Below are 16,105 nucleotides of genomic sequence, written 5' to 3' on the forward strand. Positions count from 1 at the left end.
AAGGCTTAGGACATAAACTTTGCCTTGGGTATTGTTTTCTAGGGAATCCAAGATAAGCTAGTTGCTTGTAAAAATGGAGTCATAATAATTCCTATTCTATGGGGTCATAGGGAGTTAAATACACAGAAAGCACTTAAAGCCATGTGTAAACTTTCAATAAAAGTTAGTGTTGCCAGGCGATGTAGTGCGTGTGCCGGTCGTCCCAGCTACTCAGTACGCTGAGACGAGAGGATTGATTAAGCCCAGTTCAAGGCCAGCTTGAGCAGCATAGTGAGACCTCCTGGAGCAAAAAAGAAAAAAAAATAGGGTTGGCATTTGTTGTTTTTAGCACCCTGGTGCCCAAGAAAAATCTGGACACTGGGACAGAGGCAGGTCATCAAGAACAGAATGGAGGCTTGGATGACTTTTCCCAGGGCATAGTGACAGAGCCTTGGGACTGAGGGTGCTTCCCCAGGCTGCACCCCTTGACTGGGCTTGTGGCATTGGAGAGACAGAGAGGAGTGTGTGGGTGGGGAGGGGGTACACAAGTCTTTCTCTCTTAGCCTAAGAGCTGGCCTGGGAATACCTTCCTCTGGCACAGACCCAACATCAATGATCCCAGAAGTGATCTGTCTGCTGTGAGTATGGGGACCTCTCCAGTCTCTGTCTAGCCTGGTGGGTGTGGCTGGGAATGAATGTGAGTGGTGGTGGGGAAGGGGGGCGGACACTAAGGTGCAGGAGTCCTGAAAGGCCCAGAGAGCCAGGAGCCAAGCCCAAGGCTGGTTGGGGCAGAGCAGTGCATCTACCTGGGAGCTGCTCACCTAAGCATGGAGAATTTGCTCCCCTGCTTTAACTCCATGTCCTATTTAATGACAAACTTCTCAGATCAGGCTCAGGGGGGTATGCAAGCAGGGGGGCATCTTTGGTGGATCGAAGTGCTCTCAGGTTCTAGCTGACCCTTGCTTCTTCTACCTCCTGCTCCTTCATGTCCAGAGGACAAAGAAAGGAAGTTCCCAGAGAATTTCACCCTCAGGGTGACTGCCTATTTTCTGGACTTCCAAAACAAGGAGGGAGGGGTGTCACACCAGTGCCAACTTACCTATAGCCACTGTGCCAGGCACTCATGTCTAAGACTTAATGTGTGCCCACAACAGACCTGCCAGGAGGCATTATTATAACCCCTATAGTATACATGGGGACACCGAGAGGGGTCGGCATGCGGAGGTCCCACAGCAAGCCAGTTACAGATGTGAAACTAGGACCCAGGAAGGCTGACCTCTGGCCCAGGTCCCCATCTCCCCACCTCTGGCCACTGTGCCAAGACCTCCTAAGCTATGGTGTGCTGTGGAGGCTCAGAGGAGGGCTCGGTGGCCAGCAGCTAGGGAGCATGTGAGATGGTGGCACTGACCAGAGCACAAGCCTTCTCTGCTTGCTCTTGAGGGGCCCAGTGGAACTCACAGTACAGGGTCAAAGCTGAATGAATTATCACCTGAGAATCTAAAAGTCTTCCCCCCCCCACTTTTCTCAGATAAAAATCTAGCTGCTCCTATAGACCACTCTTGCCTGACGGACTTTGGGAGTGCATTTTTTTTTTTTTTTTGGTACTAGGGGTTAAATCTTAGGTTGTTCTGCCACTGAGCTATATCCCTAACCCTTAAAAAAATTTTTTTTTTGGATAGTCTTGCAAAATTGCTAGGGCTGGCTTTGAACTTGCAATCCTCCTGTCATAGGCTCCCCAATCCCTGGAATTACAGGTGTGCACCACCATGTCTAGCAGGGGGCTTCATTCTTTGTGGGGGTTTCTCAGAGGCAAAATGCAGAGAAGCTTTTCCCCTGTCGCCAAGAAAGCAAAGCAAAAGCCCCGCAGGGGAGAAGAACCACCCAAACTGGCTACTTGAGAACAGGTGGAGTCAGTATTGATTAACCCTTTCTGAGGACCCCAAGGGCACAAGTCACCTCATTCCCAGGGACCTTTTCAGCATCTATAACCGGTTTCTCTTAGGACTTTACCATTTATAAAGAGGAGTCTCACTGCAGGGCTTCAGAAAGCTGAAGAAGGTGATGTGAAGGGACACCATAGGTCCTCTAACTGCCACCTTTGAGGCATGGGGTCAGGTAGAAAGAGCAGATGCCCCATTGCCTCCTCCCTCTCCGACTTCCCTCAGCTCCTCTGGAGACCAGATACGCTACATTCTCTGACTTCCTTGTATGTTCCATGGAGATTTCCCTCTGCCATTGTCAGTTAAATTGCTTGGTGCCATGGGGATGGGAGGTGGGGAGTGGGGTGGGGGGTGGGAGGTGAGGAGTGGAGTGGGAGTGGGAGGTGGGGTGGGGGGTGGGGGTGTCCCTACTGGTTGCATGCTCTGCTCCCACTCAGTTCCATGAATGTAAGTAAATGTGACCATAATCCATCTCTCCACCCCTCTATTCTCCAGTACAAATTAACGAGCACTTGTGATTGCATTGGTAGACACTTTGGGGGCCTAATTGTAAGGAGTTACAGCCAGCTAGGAAGTGAGCCATTGACACCAACAATGATGGAAATATTAGCATTTTTAAATTAAGCTTTTATTGAATATGAGGCTTAGTACTAAAGCATTTTATGCACATTCTCTCATTTAATGCTCATGTAACTTAATCAAACCACTAATAATATTATTATTATTAATTATTCAGATGAGGACCTAATACACAGACATTAACTTGCCTAAGGTTGATCACACAGGCAGGAAGTGATAGAGCAGGCTTTGCACCCAAGCAGTGCTACCTATCAGAGCCACTGGCTGTATGTGGCACTGAGGAGAGAGGCCACTCTCATCTGAGGGTCTGAAATGGCTTCCTGGTAAACATGACTTTTCAGTGGGTCCTTGAAGGAGGAATCAGATGGGAGATACTGAGTTTGTGGCCATGAGAATTCTAGGAACAAGGTAGAAAGTGCAAGGCATGGACAGGACCAAGGAGGAACATGCCGGACAGGAGAGGAGGGTGTGGACATGGACAGACAGGATGGGAAGTGCATGTTTGTAGGTTTGAGGTGCTGCAGCTGGGCTAAAGGTTTGAGACTATGGTAGAGATAATTATGACCCCTGGTGACACCTAATTAATTAGGGTATTAGGTATCATTCTATTACCTTAAATGTGTGACTGTTAGCTTACATGTCAAAAGAGACTTTGCACATGGGATAAGGTTAAGGATTTCAGGCTGGGATGAATATTCTGTCCAGGGATCCAGTGTAATCACAAATGTCCTAGTAAGACAGGGGTAGGAGGAGTAGCATGAGAGAAGTGGCCATTAGCAGAGTTAAATTTGAAGATGCTGCACTGCTGGCTTTAGGAAGCAAGGAAGGGGCCGTGAGCCAAGGAACAAGGGAGGCTTCTAAAAGCTGGAAAAGGCAGGAAATGGATCCTGCCCTAGAGCCTTACTAAAGAATGCAAGCTACAAGTGCCTTGATTTTGGCCCAGTGAGACCAAATTTGGGTTTCTGACTACTGGAATTGTGCAATAATTGATGTGTGTTGCTTTCAGTCATTGCACGTGTAGCAATTTGTTATAGCAGCCACAGGACACTAATACAGGGCTAATGCCTGAGCATAACTTGGGCACTGGGGCTTCAATAAACATTCTTCAACTGGCATTTTAGAAAGCTGGATTAAATTTCACAAACATTTTCTAGCACCTTCTATGGATCAGGAGCTATACTAGACCATGGGGAGAAAGTAAGGAGAGATGCAGCTCCTGCCTTGGGTGGAGCTACAGTGTCACTGGAGGGCATGCCAACTGCCATGTTGGATTACAGGTGGGTGCAAGCTGAGAAGATTATCACTAACTGGCAGCCTTAACAGAAACAGCTCCCAACTGGCAGCTGCAGAGCCTTTGTCCAGTTGAAAAGGAGCTTATCTGAAGCACTTAGAGGGGAGCTCTTCTCTGCCAACATGCAGAGACAGTCCAGTAGTAGTTGCTATAAAATACATGTGCCATGGATGCCCACTGCCTTTTCTCAGCAGGGCAGCCAAAAGGTCTCAAAGGCAACAAGGAATGGAAGCCACAAAGGATTTTCCAAAGTACCAAGTGGGAGTCTACACTGATTAGGGGAGAGTCCTGGGAGAAAGCAAGAGGGGCATTAAAGTGCCACCCCCAACTCACCCAGTAATTCCACTCCTGAACATGCTGTTGCCAAAAGACATAGACCAAGATGTTATTGGTGACAATCCAAACTGGAAACAACCCTAATGCCCACTGATAGTAGATTGGATAGATAACATGTGGTATATTCCTACTATGGAACCTAAACACTAAACAGCATTGAGAATGAATGGACTATTACCCCAGCAGTAGGGATAATTCTCACCAACTTGATATTGAACAAATGAAGCCAGATGCAGAAGCATGCCTGTTACATGGCTCTATGTGCACGATGTTCACAAAAAGGCAAAACAAATCTATGTGTTAGAAGTCAGGATGGGGGTAGGTGGAGTGGACAGGACAGGGATTGGGAGATGGCACAGAGGGTCTGCAGTGCTGACAATGTTCTCTTTCTAACTCTGGGCATGGGTTAAATAGGAGTGTTCACTGATCATTTATCACACTGTAAACTTGTGATTTGTCCATTTTCCATGAATACATTCTATTACAATATATCTATTTTTTAGATTATTAATAAACATGCTTGGGGGTATTTTGGTGGCTGTGTGATGTAGGGGACATTGACTTGGTGTTACAAAGGCCAGGTTCTAACCTTAATCTGCCTGAGTTAAGATGCTTTGTGACCCTGGACAAGCTCTCAGCCCACTCTGGGTTCTAGTTTCCTCCATCCCAAACATGGGAGGGTATGGATTGGATTATACGATTTTTGAAGAAACTCAGCAGAATGCTACAACTGTAAGCCAACTTGACTTCTTATGAGAGAGAGGGAGAAAGAGAAAGAGAAGAAAAGAGCATGCCCAGGATTTTATTGGAACTGGAGGTATTTTCCTGTCCTTTTGTTAGAGTGATCATGCGATGATTTGGCTGTACTACTAAACACCCAGTTATTTGACCTTGGTTATAGAGACAGGTGTGTGGTGGACTGGAAAGAACGTGGTGGGCTTTGGGATCATTCAGTCTGGGTTAAAGTTCTGGCAGGGTCCCATCTTAGTTGTGTGTGAGCTTGGGCAAGTTTCTTAACCTCTCCAAGTCTATGTTCTCACAGAAGCTGACTATCACCGGGGTGATGTGAAAATGAAGGATGATGTACCTGGCAAAGCCCTTGATTTGAATCCCTTGCTGGGACCAGACCAAAAAAGGTATTTGATCATCTTGATATTTTGTTGATCCAAATTAAACAAAGCAGGGGTGTCTGGGAGAATCTCAGAGAGTAGACCCCTTCTTTACCTCATCGTGGGAGAGGAGGCTCACCTTACTGAGGGATCTCAGTCCTGACCCTGCCCTTGGGACCCTGGAAGGTATGGACTTTGGAGGGATCACAGAGTTAAAGGGCTGCTCTCTGGCCTGGGAGGGCACAAGTTAGTGCCCTTAGGGCCTGTCTTCACTCTCTGTAGCCCTCCTGGTGCCTTGAAGACCTGCTAACAGCAGGTGCCAGGGAAATCATATTGAGCTGAAGGAGATCCAAACTTTCATGCTGTATTCAGCTCTGGGCCCCGTGATGTTAGAGTCTGGACTCCAAGGTGGGGTTCAGGATGGAAATATAGAAGAATCTTGTCATATGAGGGACAGCTAGAAAAACTGCTGAATGCAGGGCAGGTAGTTCAGAGAAGATTCCAGAGGTCTGCAGGTCATTGCTTTTTTTTTTTTTTTTTTTTTTTTTGGTACCAAGGATTGAACTCATGGGTCTTGACCACTGAGCCACATCCCCAGCCCTATTTTGTATTTTATTTAGAGACAGGGTCTCACTGAGTTGCTTAGTGCCTCATCATTGCTGAGGCTGGCTTTGAACTCACGATCCTGCTGTCTTAACCTCCCAAGTTGCTGGGATTACAGGTGTGCATCACAGCGCCCGGCGGGTCACTGCTTTTGTAAATCTGATAGATTCTGGATTTTCTGACCGATTATGTGGATGCTATGGTGCCTCTAACCTTGACTTTCAGAGAATCCAAATGTGTTCACTATAATGATGTTTTCATTACATATATATGTAATGTATATATGTTTATGTGGAAAAAAAATGAAACACATAGGCAAAAGAAGAACACAAAACTCATCATTTCAGCATCTGGAGATTGCTTTTGTTCACATTTGTGTGTGTATCCTTCAGATTCATATTCATGATCACGAGGTATATTTGATCACTTGGGGATTTTTGTTGCAAGCAACTACACTACTTAAGGCATACTTAGTTACTCTATTAGGAAAATCCCAAAATAACAACAACTTTACATAACACAAATTTATTTCTTGCTCACCTAAGTCCCAAACAAGGCTGGGTAGAAAGATGTAGAAGTGCTAGGATATGAATGTGTCCCCCAAAATTTCATGTGTTGGAAAATTAATACCCAAATTCATGTGTTTGGCATCTAGAGGTGGGACCTTTGGGAAGTAAACAGAATTAGATGAGGTCATAAGTTAGCCCCTCCTCACACCAAATGGCAATAGTGGCTTTATAAGAAGAGGAAGAGAGACCTGAGCTGGCACACTGCCATGCAAAACTCTCCACCACACTGTGTGATGCAGCAAGAAGGCTCTTACCAGATACTGGCATCATGCTCTCGGGTTTCCCGATTTCTAGAATTGTGAGCTTAATAAATCTCAGTTCTTTATAAATGAGCCAATCTGTGGTATTCAGTTATAGCAACAAAAAATGGATCAGCAGGCTGCTCTCGTTTACACAATCTTACAGAGAACCAAGCCACAGGTGGCTCTGCCCATTTAATACATAGTTTCCTAAGTTACCAACCAATAGGAAACCAGCAGATAGGGCAAGAGAGAGAGAGAGAGAGAGAGAGTGGAAGACCACACAGAAGGACACTGTGGGCCTGAAGTGGGGTCCATACTATTATTTCCATTTGCCAGAATTCAGTTACATGGCCATACTTAACAAAAAGACTGTTAGAGGACTCACAAAATTGACAGGAGGCTGGGGTGCCAGGAATAAACGTAGCAACCGCCCCATAGCAACTGGGCCCATCACTGTCATCCCCCCCCCCGACCCCCATTCCACCTGCAAAAAATTGTCTGAAATTCTTTCTTGGATTCTGGTGTCACTCTTTTGGGATCCAACATTGTAGAAGAGAGCATCTATCTGACTGAGGAAGCCCAATCATGCCCTCAAACAGGAGAGGCTGGGTTTGGCACCTTTACCTCAGCATTCAGAGACAGACTCTTCCTCCTGCTGGGGTCTTCCACCCGCTTCACAGAGAAACAATTTTTCTCCCCCCAGCTTTATTGTAATATAGTTGACAAATCAAACTTGTATTTATTTAAAATGTTCAGCATGATTTGATATAAATTGTAAAGTGGTTATCATAATCAAGCTCATTTACACATCTATCACATCACATTTTTTGTAGTGAGAACACTTAAGATCTGCTCTGTTAGCAAGTTTCAAGTACACAATGCACTATTATTCAATAGTCACCATGCTATGCATTAGATCCAAGAACTTATTCATCTTATAACCGATACTTTGTACCCTTGACCAACTTCTTTCTGTTCCTGCCCATCCTCCCCAGTCCCAGCAACCACACCGATTTATTCTCTGCTTTTGAGTTCAATGTTTTTAGATTCACATATGAGCAAGATAATGCAGTATTTGTCAATACTGATAAAAAAAAAAGAGAGACCATTATTCTAGAAGCTATTCAGAAAGAAGATTGGTGCTAGGTAGTCAAAATAACAAATTTTTATATTATATCACTCTGTTATTGGGCTCAGGACCCTGCCCTTTCTGGCAGTCTTACCCACTCCCAGGCCCCACAATTGAGTGGCCATAGCCATTACAGGATTTGTACAGCAATGGAGAAAAGCCAGAATATCAGATAAGTGGAATTGCCCAAAAGCCTCATGGAAAAGAGCCATGAGGAGTTCAAGCACTTGATGTAGCAAAATATCACCAAGGTTAAGGCCTCAAATACACAAGGACAACTTGTCCAACTCTCCCCATCGTCAACCTACAACTGATAAAAGCAGCCAGAGGGACAGGAAATATAAGGCCTGCAAATGTAAATTTTACTTTCAGTTCCTCAATTTGGAGATGTTTTGTCTTTAGGGAACCCTAGTCCACAACTGCCAGTCCTTGAGACGCTCCAACTGGCATTTGAAATAAGAAGTACACGAAAAGATGCTCAATGTTGTTGGTTCTCAAGGAAATGCAAATTAAAACCAGGAGACGTGACTATACACTTACCAGAAATGGCTAAAATGAAAAAGACTGATATCACCAGTATTACTAAGGGTACAGAGCAACTGGAACTCATGTACATTGTTGGTAGGAGCATGCAATGATAGAACCATTTTGGAAAATTGTCTAGCAGGTATGAAATAATAAATATACATATTGCTCTCTGCCCAATATGTCCCTTTTGAAAACCCCTGTAATTTCCTGAGCAATAGAGATGCTAAGAGGACCTTTTATTGTAATATTTGGTTTTTGACTCCAGTCCCTGGCACAGAGCTTCTAAATCCCTTGGGATTCCTTGGACAACAGGAGCATCTTTTGTTCTAATAAGGTGACTTTTGGTGGGTTCCTGGATAGCCTCAGAATGGGAATTGGTTGCCAGGGGACAAACTATGTGATTAAAGTGTTAGAACTTTTAGCCCTATCCTCCTGACCTATGGGGAGGGAAGAATCCCCCAATCCCATTGGGTTGAGTTAATCATCATTGGCCAATGATGTAATCAGTCATGCCTACACAATGAAACCTCCATGAGATCCACCCCAAACACAGGGCTCCAATGGGCTCCAGGGTAACCGAAACTGTGAAGGTTCCAGAGAAGGGGGCAGAAGCTCTATGCCCCTCCACACATGCCTTACCCTATGCATTTCTTCCATCCAGATGTTCATCTGTTTTCTTTGTAATTTCCCTTATAATAAACCAATAAATTATTTCCCTGCATTCTGTGAGCCACTCTGATAATTAATCAAACACAAGGAAGAGTTATTGCAACCCCAATTTATATCCAGTGGGCTATAAATCTCTTTCTTCCAGGTTACAAACCTGAACTTGCAAAGAACATCTAAGTAAGAGGTAGTCTTGGACTGAGCCCTCAACCAGGCGGCAGATCTGATGCTACCTTTGGGTAGGCAGTGTCAAAACTTCGTTAAATTAGAGAACAAACAGCTGGTGTCTACTGCAGAATTGCTTGCTTGACTCTTGGTGAGAAGAAACTCACACCCAGCAGTTAAACAGACTAATTTATTCTATGACTTATTCTATGACACATTGTGTCCACTCCCAGGTATTTACAGATGAGAAACGAAGCTACATGTTCACACATGAATTATACAAGGAGCTTTATTCATGATAGACTAAAACAGGAAACAATTCAAATCTCCATCATTAGGCTAATGGATAAACAAAATTGTGGTATTCATTTGACATCATACTTATCAAAACGATGAACTACATACAGACACCAGCACAGATAAAGCTCAAAAATATGATGAGCAAAAGCAGCCACACTAAAAGATTAGTACTGTATGTTTCCATTTATTTGGAGTTCAAGAACAAACTCAGTCTGTGATGGTAAAACTCAGAATATTAAGCAAACTTTCTAGGGTGATATATTTTATATTTTGATCAGGTAATAATCAAATGAGTATACATGTGCATAAAAAGTCATTGAGAAGTTCACTTAAATTTTGTGTACTTTACTTTTATACTTTAAGTAAATACTATTAAATTTAAAAATTAAAAAAATTCCTATTGGATTATGGTAGTCCCTTTCAAGTAAAAGCACACTTTCCCCAGAGTTAGTTCCCTGCTTTTGGATGTGCAGGGAGATTTACTCCTTCTTCCTTGATAACAGGGGGCTGGACTTGGACCCAGGGTCCCTGCTGGCCTCCTCTATGGTGGTACAACACACACAAATGCATGCACGCATGAGCACACACCTGTGTACACATTTGTGAGTTGAGGAGTCTGAAGATGAAGTGGGGTGGAAATAAGGAGACAGCTCCACCTAATTCAAGCTTCTGCTCATCCCACAAGCTCTTTTCTTCTTGTTTCTTATTTTTCTCTTCCCTCATGGAATAACAGATTCCTCTTTGGCATCATGCCAGGTAATTTACCATCATCTTCCAAGGCCTTGCCCTTAGAATCTCAAACTCCTCTCTGAACTGTTTATCAACATATTTTCCCAAAGATAGTTTCCATTCTAAGAGCAACTCAAAGCCAGCAATTTAGATACACAGTTTTAGATGCTAATTCACCATCATTATAACAGGACCACTGCGACTCTATTTCTGAACAGATTCCACACTTGCTCTCCCTATCTCCTGGGCTGGCAAACGGCACTGCACTATTCTGACAGGGCAAACAGGCTTCTGAGTGGGACTTGGAGCCAAGAAGGGTGAGCTGGGTTCAGATGATGGGGGAAACTTGCATGGTGAGGGAAGGATTTGGATTTGATTATTCTACTTGGGAATCCATCAAAGATTCTAGAGCAGGTCTGTGACTTAGCAGAATGGAACTTCTGGAGATTCCATAATCTGGAATGCAACTCAATGATTGGAGGGGGATAGGCAGCTCAATGATTGGAGGGGGATAGGCAGAGGATGCTGAGGGATCACTTAAAGCAGAGAACAGGTCTGGGAGACTCCGAGGAATAGCCACAGGCTTTAGTAATAGGGAAGGAGAGAAAGAGGAAAATAAGAGATGCTTTGAAGGATGAGCCCCAGGGTCTGAGGGGGAGGCCAATTCTCCTCTCCTAACCTAGACCAGTCTGTAACTTGCCAGGTGCCATCCTTAACACAGACCATTACTGTTGAGATAGGACTGACCAAGGCTGAAGAAAATTCTGAAGAAACCTTCAAGTGTAGCTTTAATACACACATGCAGAGTGCATCCTTGAACAGTGGCACCATTGAGACAAATGTCTCAGCCAATTTTCCAGCCTTCCATCTTATCTAGCTTTTTTAATTTCTAAATATAATACTTCTAGGCAGATGCATGTACAGAGCTCTTTGTATCAAATAACAGTAGTCATCATTTACTGAATGCTGTGCCAAATGCCGTCTAAAGGCTTTTATTGTTAATATTCAATATTCCCCACAACCTCATGAGGTTGTAAGAGGGTAGGCACCCTCTTATAGACAAGAAACTGAAGTGGAAAAGTTAGATAACTTACTGAAGCAATCACAGCTAGGAAGTGGCAGAGTTAATATCATGTACTCAAGATACTGATGGGCTTATTTTCTGGGAAACAAACAAACACAGTAGGAGACAACCTAACAATGTGATCCCAGCTCAGCTTCTGACCAGTACAAGCCTCAGTGGGTCATCTTTAAAATGTAAGTTCCCTCATGAGTACACTTTTGGGAGCAATGGCTAGTTTACTATCTCAATTATGGGGATGGTTTCATGGGTATTTTTGAATATCAAAACTTTTCAAATGGTATACTTGATGTGCAATTCATTGTGTGTTGATTATACTTTAATAGAGCTGTTTTTAAAATAGCAATTATGTGATGCAATTAAAATATTTGTAATATTATCTACAGCGACTCTATAGTGACTTTGTCTTATGTGATTCCATTACATTGTTCAAGTATGATATTCAAAATTCATGGTCATTTTTGAGTGTATTTCTTTGAAAATTTTGCTTTGCCTCAGAACAAAAAAAAAGTCTCTAAATTAAAACTAAGAGTTACAATGACTCAAGAAATGTTTTATAATCTGGCATTGCTGAAAATATAACACAAAATTTGCAAAGATGCTGTTTATAACAATGTAGTGATTTTTGTTAAAATAAGCCTCCAGTATTCTACATGAATATTGCCAACTCCAAAATACCTCCCTAACCACCCAGAACTCAACAGAATACTATTCCTGTATGGAAACATGGAGTTAGAGCTTTATTTCCACTCATTCTTGCCTTCTGGGTGGGCATCAATGGGCCCCATCTCGACACAGTGCCTCTTGCAGAGTTGGGACTCTAAAGGCATTTGTTTGTGAAACACTGGGAGGGCCTGGATATCCTCCCTCTGGACTCTGGAACCTCAGGAGAGGGGTACCTGACCAGAAAACCTCAGAATTCTATCCATGAAGACCAAATACATGGCACTCTTTCACTTTCATAGTTTTTCCTTCCCAAATAGAAGTCCCTCCAACCTCTGGTGGCAGCAGCTCTGGGTAAAGGTCAACTTTTAGGAGGAATGGGCCTCTCAAAGAATAGGCCCAAACCCACAGAAGCATCACAGGTCACTTGGGTTTCGGCTGTTCGAGCAAGGTTAGTTACAATTGGGCAACTATTTCAATGTTTATTCTTAGAAATTCCCAGGGCTTGAAGTGCTGACAAAATTGGCCCACACCAGGGATCACCCAGGGTGCTCAGACATGGCTAGTCTGCAAGCTCCTCAAGGACAAGTGTGACCTTAATCTAGCACTGTACTGTCAGTGCCCAGCACAGAGCAGGTGCCCAAAAACCACACTGTGGGGAAATCGGTGAATTCTATTGTGTGAGAATTTGCTCTGTGTGCCTGGTAAAGATACGTTGTCTTCATTTGTTTTTACAATTACCCTTTGAAACAGGTGTTCATCATTTTACAAAGCAGGGAATGGTGGCACAGACAGGTGAAGTAATTTGCCTGAGTCATTAAGAGGTTGGTTTTCTCCAAGAAGTCATCTTTCAAGATTTTGTCTACGGCCATACCACCCTGAACGCGCCCAATCTCGTCTCATCTTTCAAGATTTTGAAATAATAGCCTGGATGACCACTGCTGTTTTGGAGGCCAATTAATTATATTCTCTTATTGGAGGAGCCCTGTGTTCTCCCCTCAGAGCATGATCCCCACTGTCCCTGGTCTCTCTGCTGTCCAGGTACTGTCCTCTCTGCTCTTTCTTGCCACTCTGGCACTGCATGGTCTCAGTCCCTCTCCATTCTCCAGGCTCTCCTCTTGCCTCTCTGTTAGCTGTTCTTCCTCTGCCCACTTGCTCTAAGGGCAGGTGTTCCCCAAGGCTTCTCCCTGACACTCTTTCTCCTTCTACCCCCTCTCTCTGGGACATTCTCTCATACTTGTTATGACCAGCTCAGACCTCTCCAGGAGACAACCACCTAGGCCCTGATGATTGTTGCTAGTTAGTCCCTCCCTGAGAATGTAGCTTCTGCTCTCAGACATTCACTAGCTCCCCAAGGTCAACAAAAGGGGAACAAACTTCTCCCCAAGGTATTCAGGGCTCTGGTATACCTGCCTTCATTTTCCTCCCAATTCAGAATCTTCCTCTATCTGAGCCCTGTGCTCTTTGCCTTTATTCTGCTGTCCCTTCAATATGGCTTCCCTCCCTGCGACCTTTGCTCAAGGTACTTCTACCTTACTGGTCTATAACGTACATGCTCCTCCTCCAAGAAGTCCTTCCTGACACCCTTCCCTACCTAGTGTGCCTTCTCTTTCTTTGGGGGACTCCATGGAAAACCATGCCAGCATTCCTTGGGTGACACCTACTTCTGTGCTTGCTTTGATTCTATCACCCTGAGTCAGAAAGGAAGCCTAGCACTGGGAGTCAGGCAACAAGGCTCATTCTATGCTGTTTAGTGTTACCTATTCATCTAAGAGTTCCCCAGTGTAAAAATGAAGTGATAGGACCGCATCAGCATTTCTCAAATTTCATTTGAGTACCACCATGCTTGCTTTTATTCTTGAACCACAAGTATCATATGCTTATTTATCTTTTTAAAATCTAAATTAAAAGTATACTTTATATTGTTTACTGTGACTGCAAAACAAAGGTCATATGTAATAAAGGTTACAGTAAAAAAAAACTAAGGTAACCACGAAAATAAACACATAACGGATAAATTTTTGTATAATGTCTCAAATCCTATGTAGAATTCTGGGAAACAATCTAGATCACCAAAGTCTTTGTCAGAGATAAACAAAAGTGGACACTAGTCGAAATGGTAAGGACCAATTTTCATCAGTAATTAGGGAAGAGAGTTCAGCTTGAACTGAGCTCAACTTCTATTTGCACAAAAGCCACTGGGTCTTTTACAGGGAGGATGAGAGAGCTGGGAGAGAGACAAGCAGGGGTTCAGCAGAGTCAGGAAAACGAAAAATTACAAGCCTAGGTTAGTGTAATTAATATTAAGCCAGCTGGATGTGCTAGCTAGCAATGATCAAAGTTAGGATTCTACTGTCCCATGAGACTGGGAGACAGAGGCCTATCCTCAGGTGTTGGCTGGAACAAACAGTAAATTCTTTTGCCAGCCTTGAGTTTTCTCAGGCAGGAACTTTAAGGGGGCAGGGTACTAGGGTCATCTAGAGATGTAGTCTTGAGCTATTAGAAACTATTTTAGTGTTCATAGATGTAGGTTGAGGTCTAGACCAAGAAGGAGGCTTAAAAGAGCCTAACTGGAGTTTGGTCAAGGAGAGAATGTCAGCTTTTAGCTTAGACAAAAGCAAAAAGTAAAAATAAAAAGTACATCAACATGTGTTGAGACTACTTACAATGTGCTTGATACGGTTGAAGTAGGTACGCTAATATCATCCCCTTTCAACAGGCTGAAGAAACTGACACCCAAAAAGGTTAAGACACCTGCCCAAGGTTACATAGCTAGAAAGAAGAGTAGTGCTGGAAATTCACAATAGCCAAACTATGAAACCAGCCCTGGTGCCTATCAACAGATGAATGGATAAAGAAAATGTGGTCTATATACACCATGGAATTTTATTCAGCCATAAAGACAAATGAAATTTTGTCATTTTCAGGAAAGTAGATGGAACCATTATGTTAAGTGAAATAATCCAAAATTCTGGATGAACAGCTTTGAGTCTTTGTCCAAAGGCAACTGCTCTACAGGGGCATATTTCAGAGGAAAACAATACCATTAACAAGTGAAACAAGTAGTTTAATTTCTTCTGGACATTAAGTCATTTGTCACTCCCATTGTACATATGGAAGAGGGGGGTCAGACCCGCTTCAGCTATAAGACCCCACATGAGGCCAGGGGATTCCAGGGAGGAAAGCAGGGGCCTTCCACTCCCTGATAGTGTTGCACCTGCAGAATTAAGCCAAACTAAGAGGTCAAGGGTCGTATGTTTTCTCTCATGTGTGGAAGCTAGAGAAAGAAAAGATAGGTGTGTGTGTGTGTGGGGAGGGCTTCTCATGTAAATCAAAGGGAGATCAGAAGAATAGAGGAAAGAGACTAGGAGGTAGAAGGAGGAAAGGGAGGGGGAAATGCAGGGGAGTGACATTGGCCAAAATTATATTTTTATATTATGTGCATGTACAAATATATAAGAACAAATCCCATCATTATAAAAAACTATAATGCACCAATAAAAATTGTGGGGGGGACTGTAATGCTGGGATTTGAACTCTGTCTTGCTGCTCCCAGAGTTCATAGCCCCATTCTCTGCTTCTAGGCTCTGACCACCCTTAAGCCATCCCTTTCTCCCACATGTCCATCCTACTCTGTTTCACAGTACTGAACCTGGACAAGTACATGGGGCTGCACAGTGGTTCTCAGCTCTGGCTACACACTGGAACCACCTGGGGGAGCTTTAAAAATAGGATGCCTGCATCCTGCCCCTACATGCCCTTAAGTAATTAGTCTGGGGTGCAGATTAACATAGACATTTTTAAAGAAGTTTCCAGGTGATCCCTTTGAGCAGCCAGTTTCCCTAGAAGCCTCCACAGCTATCATTCTATACCATCTTTACAAGAGCCTTGTGAGAAAGACAAGAAGTTGGCAATAACTATGTCCTGCTCCTGAAGAAACAAACTCAAGAGGCTGAGGCTCCTGAAGGTAATAAGATCAGTATGGAATCCAAAATTCCGGATGAACAGCTTTGAGTCTTTGTCCAAAGGGCAACTGCTCTACAGGGGCATATTTCAAAGGAAAACAACAGAGTCAACAAGTGAAACTAGTAGCTTAATTTCTTCTGGACATTAAGTCATTTGTCACTCCCATTGTACACGTGTAAGAGGGGGTAATACCGGGTTCAGCTATAAGACCCCACACGAGGCCAGGGGAT

General features: G+C 43.6%; 1 long non-coding RNA gene across 1 annotated transcript; it reads left to right on the forward strand.

The window, feature by feature from the left end:
- Positions 1 to 223: 223 nt before the first annotated feature.
- LOC124081644 (uncharacterized) lies at positions 224 to 14,211 on the forward strand. Its single transcript, XR_006848098.2, has 3 exons — positions 224 to 617; positions 5,168 to 5,261; positions 12,663 to 14,211. It is a non-coding gene; the product is annotated as an uncharacterized LOC124081644 (long non-coding RNA).
- Positions 14,212 to 16,105: the final 1,894 nt, after the last annotated feature.

Source organism: Marmota monax, unplaced genomic scaffold (assembly GCF_021218885.2).
Source record: "Marmota monax isolate L192 unplaced genomic scaffold, Marmota_monax_Labrador192_F-V1.1 WCK01_AAM20220418_F8-fsc00111, whole genome shotgun sequence".
Lineage (NCBI taxonomy): Eukaryota > Metazoa > Chordata > Mammalia > Rodentia > Sciuridae > Marmota > Marmota monax.